The sequence below is a fragment of the Brassica napus genome, chromosome C5 (assembly GCF_020379485.1).
Source record: "Brassica napus cultivar Da-Ae chromosome C5, Da-Ae, whole genome shotgun sequence".
NCBI lineage: Eukaryota > Viridiplantae > Streptophyta > Magnoliopsida > Brassicales > Brassicaceae > Brassica > Brassica napus.
In genome coordinates, this window is record NC_063448.1 from 46,783,090 (window position 1) to 46,791,684 (window position 8,595).

An 8,595-nucleotide genomic window follows, 5' to 3' on the forward strand; every position below is an offset into this window, starting at 1 on the left:
GGAAGAGCTCGGTCGAGCGGAGCACGTGTTCGGTCGCTGCGTAGTGATCTTTTTCGAGCTCTTGTCCGATGACTTGCGTTTCCTCCGCAAAGTTTTTCGTAAAGAATAATCTATTTTGAAAAAGTATTTGTCGAAGAAGATTTCTACGTTTTTCTCTTCGGAGATTTGGACGTTAACTTCGTCGCAACCGTTTTCGATCCCAACAATTATCCTACGGGATCGAGACCATACTCCCAGCCGAAATTGAGGCTCCAAGTCAACGACGAGGAATCTGTCCAGAAGACGCCAAACTCAATGAAGAATTGTTAATTCATCAGCTGGATATGATCGAAGAACGACGTGAAAAAGCAGCAATACGCATACAAAATTACCAACAAGTCGCGGGACATTACTATGACTCAAACGTAAGAAACCGCGCCTTCTGCGTAGGCGACCTAGTTCTCTGGAAAGTATTCGACGGAACGAAAGAACCAAGAGCGGGAAAGCTCGGAACAAAATGGGAAGGACCATACAATGTAACTTAAAAAATCCGAACCGGAGTCTACGAGCTAGAAAAGGTCAAAACAGGCCTCCCAGAAATGAGACCTTGGAACGTCTACAACTTAAAGAAATATTACAAGTAACGCAAACCTGAACCTTGATCATAACAATCAAAACTTCGAGCTAGGGGGCCATAGATACCTACAACTCAGTAAAAAAACGGAACTACGATAAGGCTTGATCCCTCGAAAGGGGTACGCAGGCAACTCGTCACCGAGCGCAGCCCAAACAACCAAATAAATAGTCGTTAGGATTGCTTTCATCATTCCGAACATCTAACTCCTAAGCATAGCCCATCTATAAATTTGCTATCAGGCGATATTAAGACCCATAAAACAGATTCCTGATCAGTCTCTGTTTCACACCTTCCAAAAGGTAAAACAACAAGCTTAATGAGGCTTAAAACTAATCGAAAATATACGATTAAAGAGGTATTATCCCATAAATCCATTGGAAAACATATATACGTTTCTCCAACAACAAAAACAAAACATACATATAAAACATAGCAAACGTCGAACTAAATCAAAATAACCCTTGCATCAATCATGATTGACCGAATCTCCGGAGATCTCGGGGAGATCGAGATGACCAAGAGAAAGGTCCGACACCGAAGCAAGACCATAGTCGACCTCGAGCGAAATTTCCAGGTCTTTAAGGCGCTCCAATTCCGCCTCGAGGTCGAAGCCGCCCTCACTGCACTCGGTCAAAGCTTTGACACGAGCTCGCGTCTCTTGCAAAAGAATCTCCGCTGCCGTCTCCTTCTTCTTCTGCTCAAACTTGCCACTGATTGCAGCCAAGACCCCTTCATACTCCTCCGCAAGAGACACACGAGCTAGATGGAGATCCTTGCGAGCTTTCCTATCCCGACCTTCGATCTCTTGCTTATACTTCTCCTCCATCGAGTTAAGATCGTTCTGAGCAATGACCTTTTCCGCCTCAGCAGCCGCCATCTTCTTCCTCAATTCCTCAAAATCCACTTCGCGCTGTTTCTCCGCATCCCGAGCAGTATCCAGCTCGCCCTGAAGCTGTTGGATGGTGAGAAGGTGACCCCCGATCTCCTCCTTACTAGGAAAATTCGTCTATCGCCCCTCCATAAAAGCAACATAATCATTGCTCGCCTCCATAGCCTAAGCAAAAAGATAGCATCAAAACTAAGCATCCCATTCCATAAAGAATCAAGCTAAGACAATGTACCTTGGCATTGGCGACTGCCATCTGAACATAGGCATCACGCTCTCGCATATGCTCAAAAGAAGGAAGCTTGCACCCCTTTCCTCTGACCTTACGCCAAATTGTTGCAAGTTACTTGGGGTTCTCAAGGATGGGGATCTCGCTGTCATACACAAACGACCATGAAGAAGCTTCGCTAATGCTCTAAGGAAGGACACCGGGATTAACCTGCGAAGTACCTTTACCAGAAGCACGCAACGACGGAGAAAGCCTCGGGTTCGATGATCCCGAAGTCACAGTGTTGATCTCCTCCAAAACTCGATGTCGAGATCGACGAGACGACGAATCGATCTCGTCGTCAAAAGCTCGATCGCCAGCAAAACTCGCCGAAGTATTCCGCGATTTGTGAGCTCCACCGGACGGAATAACGACTGACACTGGCCTAGCAGGAAGACCGGGGGACAGAGCGTGCGATCTAAATCTAAGGACCCGCCATCGATGGACTGCCCGAGTTTGCTCTGGAGATCCGGCCTCAGAAGACTCGTCAACACGATCAAGCAACACCTCATCATCCTTCTTTCCTAAAAGCAAAGCAAACCTCAAAAAATCAGGATCATATCAACGAAGCGCCCCATATGGCATCAGAAAACAGAGCAATATAAATAGCCACTTACTATTTGTGCCCCGATCTCTTTTGGGCCGAACGGGAGCCACCAAGGCGACAGGGGTAGCACAATTTGCACCCAGTAGGAGATCGTAGGCAGCTCGAATTCATTCAGGAGTTGAGGAGAGCCAGCGAGTGCTACCTCACCGCAAAGTCTCCATTAACCCACGGAGCTCGGGGGAAATAGGCGCAGAGCCAAAAGGCTCTATATACAATTTTTTTTTTAAATTTTATTTTTACGACAAACAAAAGAAAACAACAGACATCGTCTGCTGAGACAAAATGAGACTTACCGATGTCGTCGGACCATTCCCGACCGACGCCGGATTTATCTTGAAAACGAAAAACTTCTCCCTCCATCGATTATCCCTATTAGGAATTCCCTCGATAATACCACGACCACCTCGAGGAGCGAGAATCATCGTACCAGGAAAGCCGTTATTTCGCTTTATGGAAAATAGTTGCCTTAACTCTCTGAGACCAAATTCGAGACCTTCTTCCTGAGCTCGGACCCAGCAGCCTAAGAAGTATCAAAAAAAGTTAGGCTCCATCTGGGTAAATGCCATCTTGATCTCAGCCAACACCTCGAGAAGGAAACGAGGAAGAGGGAACGATAAGCCGACATCCTCGAAATGAGACATGTAAGCTCCACAATACCCCGGCCACACGTTCTCCGGAGTCTCACCGCTCGCAGGGAGTTCGATTTCTATAACGTAATCGACCCCCCAGAGTTCGTAAATGGCATCGATGTGTTCCCCTTTAAGAATCGTATTGAGATGAGGACCAAACTCAAGAAGAAGATAGCAAAGAAAGAAGAAGGATCGAGATGACGAAGGAGATGACCCACTCGATAATAAGTATATATATCACTACAAGAAAACACACCGAATTCCGACGGAGGTTCCGACGGATACCAAGGTCGTCGGACATTTGTGACGGAATACTGACAAATTTCCGACCAAATGCAAAAAAAATTAAGTCGTCGGAATTCCGTCGGCTATTTCCGACAGAATTCTGACGAAACAAGGGTCGTCGGAATTTTCCGACGACTTTTCGATGACATTCCGATAAAAAATGTAACCGTCGTAGTCGTCAGAAGTTCGTCGGTATATTCCGATGAATTTTCGACGACATTCTGATTAACAGAAAAGTCGTCGGAATTCCGTCGGTTTTTTCCGACGGAATTCCGACGAACCATGTGATCGTTGCCGACAAATATATATGACCGTTGTATCGCCGTTTGATATTGGACAATACCGACGGAATTCCGACGGCCTGCTTTACATCCGTCGGAATTTCGTCGGAAAGTCGTCGGAGGTCTGTAACCAATTTCCTATAAATACAACCCCTCCTCATTCAACTCATTCACACTTCATTCTCTCTTCATTCTCTTTAGTCATAACAATTCCGCGAAAATCATGTCTTCAGAAGTTTATTATCGTTCGTGGATGGATAAACCTCATTTGGATCCGAACACCAATTTGCTTACGGAAGAATACGTTCAAGGGATTGGAGAATTCATGAGGCTTGTTCAACAGCAACCGGATGCAAAAAGTGGTATGTTAAGATGTCCCTGCTCTTCTTGCAATAATAATAAGGTTATAAAAGAATTTGATGTTTGGACTCATTTGTATATGAAAGGGTTTTCACGTAATTATAAAGTTTGGTACCTTCATGGGGAAACTGGTTATGAATATGGTAGTACTAGCGAACCTCAGCCTGTTAGTGAACCTCAGCCTGATATTAGGTTAGAAGAATCTAGAACGGATATAGATTATGGTGTAGGTACTGAGCAGATGGTACATGATCATTATAGAGGGGAAGAACCAAACCCCGAATCTAGGAGATTTTTTGACATGTTGGATGCAGGAAAACAACCTTTGTATCAAAATTGTAGAGATGGTCATTCAGTCTTATCATCTGCAACTAGATTAATGGGTATTAAGACAGACTATAATTTGGCTGAAGAATGTATGGATGCGATTACTGATTTTGTCAAAGGTATTCTACCTGAGGATAACCTTGCACCGGGTTCATACTACGAGGTTCAGAAACTTGTTGCAGGTCTTCAACTACCGTATGAAGTGATAGATGTATGTATTGACAACTGCATGATCTACTGGAGAGCGGATGAGACACGGAATGTATGCAAATTTTGTGGGAAACCTCGTTATCAGGAGACGAGGGGAAGAGTTCCGATCCCATTCAAAAGAATGTGGTATTTGCCTTTGACGGAAAGATTGAAGAGGTTGTATCAGTGTGAGCGCACAGCAAAAGCAATGAGATGGCATGCAGAGCATTCCACAAATGGTGAGATTAGACATCCTTCAGATGCAAAGGCTTGGAAACATTTCCAGTCAACATATCCAGAATTTGCGGAAGAGAGAAGAAATGTTTATCTTGGATTATCTACTGATGGTTTCAGCCCATTTGGAAAGCATGGAAGGCAGTATTCTCTATGGCCAGTTATTGTGACACCGTACAACTTACGGCCGAGCTTGTGCATGCGACGAGAGTTTTTGTTTCTCTCAATTCTCGTCCCCGGGCCAGATCATCCTAAAAGATCACTAGATGTGTTTCTTCAACCACTAATATATGAGTTGCAACAACTATGGGCGCATGGTTTTGAGACATACGATGTTTCGCGCAAAGAAAACTTTCAGATGCGGGCAGTACTTATGTGGACAATAAGTGACTTTCCAGCATATGGTATGTTATCTGGATGGACAACACATGGGAAGCTATCATGTCCATATTGTCAAGATGACACAGATGCTTTCCAACTAAAGAACGGAAGGAAAACGTGTTGGTTTGACTGTCACAGACGATTTCTACCACCTGATCATCCATACCGCAGGAGTAAGACTTCGTTTACGAAGAACAAGCAGGTGTTTGATGGTCCACCTGAGGAAGTTAGTGGGAAAGATTTGTTGAAGCAGTTTAGGTATTTTGATGCAGAAAGGACGCCAGATGTAGGTGGACATGAAAACATTCGAGTCAATGCGGTTGGAGAGCTACATAACTGGCACAAAAAGAGTATTTTCTGGGATCTGCCTTATTGGGAGAGTCATCTATTGCGGCATAATTTAGATGCCATGCATATTGAGAAGAACTTCTTCGATAATCTGATGAACACAGTCCTTAACATCCAAGGTAAAACGAAGGATAATTTGAAGTCAAGGTTGAATTTATTCGATATTTGTGATCGTTCTGAACTTCACGTTGATGAGAACGGTACAGCCACTTTTCCCATTTATCGGCTAGATGGTGCTAGAAAAGAAGAGTTCTTTGATTGGATTACAAATAAAGTGAAATTTCCTGACGGTATGCATCAAATTTGGGGAACTGCGTTGATAGAAGCGAAGGAAAGTTTACTGGCTTGAAGAGTCATGATTGTCATGTAATTATGCAGCGCCTCCTTCCGTTTGCTTTTTCAGCATTATTGCCACATAATGTTCATGAAGCAATTGCAGGTATATTATATTTTTACAATTTAATTTATTTTTATATTTAACAATTATGCTTATAAAAACTTAATACTTACGAAAATTATGTCTTTTATCTATGTAGGGATTAGTGTTTTCTTCCGCGACTTATGCAGCAGAGTATTGACTGAAGAGGGTATTAATAATTTGAAGACAAACGCACCAGTCAGCATGTGCAACCTTGAGAAGATATTTCCTCCATCATTCTTTGATGTAATGGAACATCTTGCTATTCATCTCGCAAGAGAATTGGAACTTGGTGGTCCTGTGCAGTACAGATGGATGTATATTTTTGAGCGTTATATGCATCATCTGAAGAAGATGGTCAAAAATCAAAGCAGGGTGGAAGGATCTATAGTGGCACAGGTGATCAATGAAGAAACTGCAATCTTTGCTGAAAATTATTTTCCACCAGAAGTGCATACAAAACACCGAAGACCTGCTCGGCATGATGATAGAGGGGAGAGAGCAACATATCATGTTACTGTCCCAAGCATGTTCAAGGAAATAGGACGACTTAGTGGAAAATTCACGAAGCGGAGACTTACGGACACTGAGCACGCTCATTTGCAAACATATTTGCTCACCAACTGTGAAGATGTTCTACAATATGAGAGGTAAAAATATTTATTCATTTATTGTTAGATTAATATTCAATAAATTTATTTCATATTGATAATATTTTTGTATATAGTGTATATATGGCGGAGTTGCGTATGACTCACAGGCATGCAACAGAAGATGAGCTTCGACAACTTAGAGATAACGGATTTGCTGCGTGGCTTCGTAGTTATGTGAGTCATATATCATATTACCCTATGCAAATGATTAGTTTAAATTTAATATATATAAACTAATTAATTTTGCAATCATATATGTTTTTTTTATAGGTGAATGATGGTTTGGCCAGAGGTCTTGTGTTCGATGATTGGATACGCGAATTTGTGCAGGGACCAAACTATGTGGTCAAATCATATCCTAAATTTTGTACGCGAGGATATGCATTCACAAGGAAAGGTCATTCTAAGACAACATATGATGCTGGTGTTTCATCTTCTTCTGGTGACGATGTCTACTACGGCAACATAAAAGAAATATTGGAAATCCAATTTCCTGGAATGGTTGGATTGCGTTGTGTAGTATTCTATTGTGATTGGTATGACACCACCCCAGATAGAGGAGTGAAGATTGATGCGTTTGGTGTTACATCAGTTCATTCGCGGCGGAAACTTCAATATTATGATCCCTTCATTCTTGGTTCGCAAGCTGATCAGGTATGTCAATCTATTCATAATTTTTTACCAATATAATTAATTAATGTTATATATTTTACTAATACTTGTATAATTGATATGTATAGGTGTGCTACATCAGTTACCATCGGGTGACGTACAGAGACGATCCATGGGTTACTATAACGCAAATCAACCCAAGAGGACGAGTGGATGGAACTTCTGATGATGATGAACCATTGCAACCAGAGTCTACCAGCAACACCCAGACAGTTGAAGATTTAGAAAATGTTCAACTCGTTGAGAATTTGACTGTGTTTGGACATGATGCTGTCGTACATTCAGAGCCGGAAGCCGAGGTTGGGGAGTTTGATGAAGATTCAGAAGATTCTGATTAGTTTTTTTTTTTTTTTATGGTCCGTCGGAAATCCCTCGCAATATACCGACGACATAGCGACGACAATGGGTTTCATTGAAGATTGGAAAGGTCGTCGGTATTCCGTCAGAAAATACCGACGACATTTGTTTCTATAAAGTTTCAATCATAAAAATCTATAAATTTAGATGCCAAAACTATGAAAATAACACATAATAAGTGTTTAGTATAGTATTAGATCGCAACCGTTCAAATATAACAACTCATTAAAATATTTATGTATGCATATCATTGTTTTCATAACATCTCATCTTAACATTATATACTTATACAATCATATTTATATAAGCTTACACTACAAAAAATGTTATTGTGTAAAATCGTGTTATAAAACATTTTTATTGTTAAATCTTTATGCAAATACTATATATATTATCAAAGATTTGGATCTTGCATTTAGAAACTTGAAATCAACACCCTAAACACTAAGTCGTCGGAATTCCGTCGGAATATACTGACAGACACATTCCGTCAGAATTTAAATTTGCCCGGGAGAACCAAACCGCTTGAAAATTTTCGCGAATTGGCATTTGGTATATTTTAATTATTCCGACGGAATACCGACGAACCCGTGTCCGTCGGAATCGTCTGATATAATAACCCTCCTCCTTCTTCTTTCTTCGTTATCTCCGCATCTCTCTCTCTAAATTCCTCTCTCCACCGGCGATTCACCGGCGATTCCTCCCCCAAAACCGGCGATTCATCCCTCTACACCGGTGATTCCTCCCCCAAACCCTAAATCATGTAAGAATCATCCCAAACCTTCTTTAATCTCAATTGTTTAGGGTTTTGGATGTTAGATCTCGGATTTTAGGTTGTTTGATTGATAGTTTAGGATATATGAGTTAGGATTGTTGTTTGGATTGTTGTTTTATTTATTTTTGGAACATTTTTTGATTTTTAAAAATGTTTTTTGATTTTTAAAGACATTTTTTGATTTTTTTTTTTAAAAAAAAAACGTTTTTCAAGTTTCCAGTAATGAAATATATATAATAAAATGTTTTTAAATTTTTTTAAAAATATTTAACAACATTTTTCTATATTTATAAAAATTTTATAATTTTG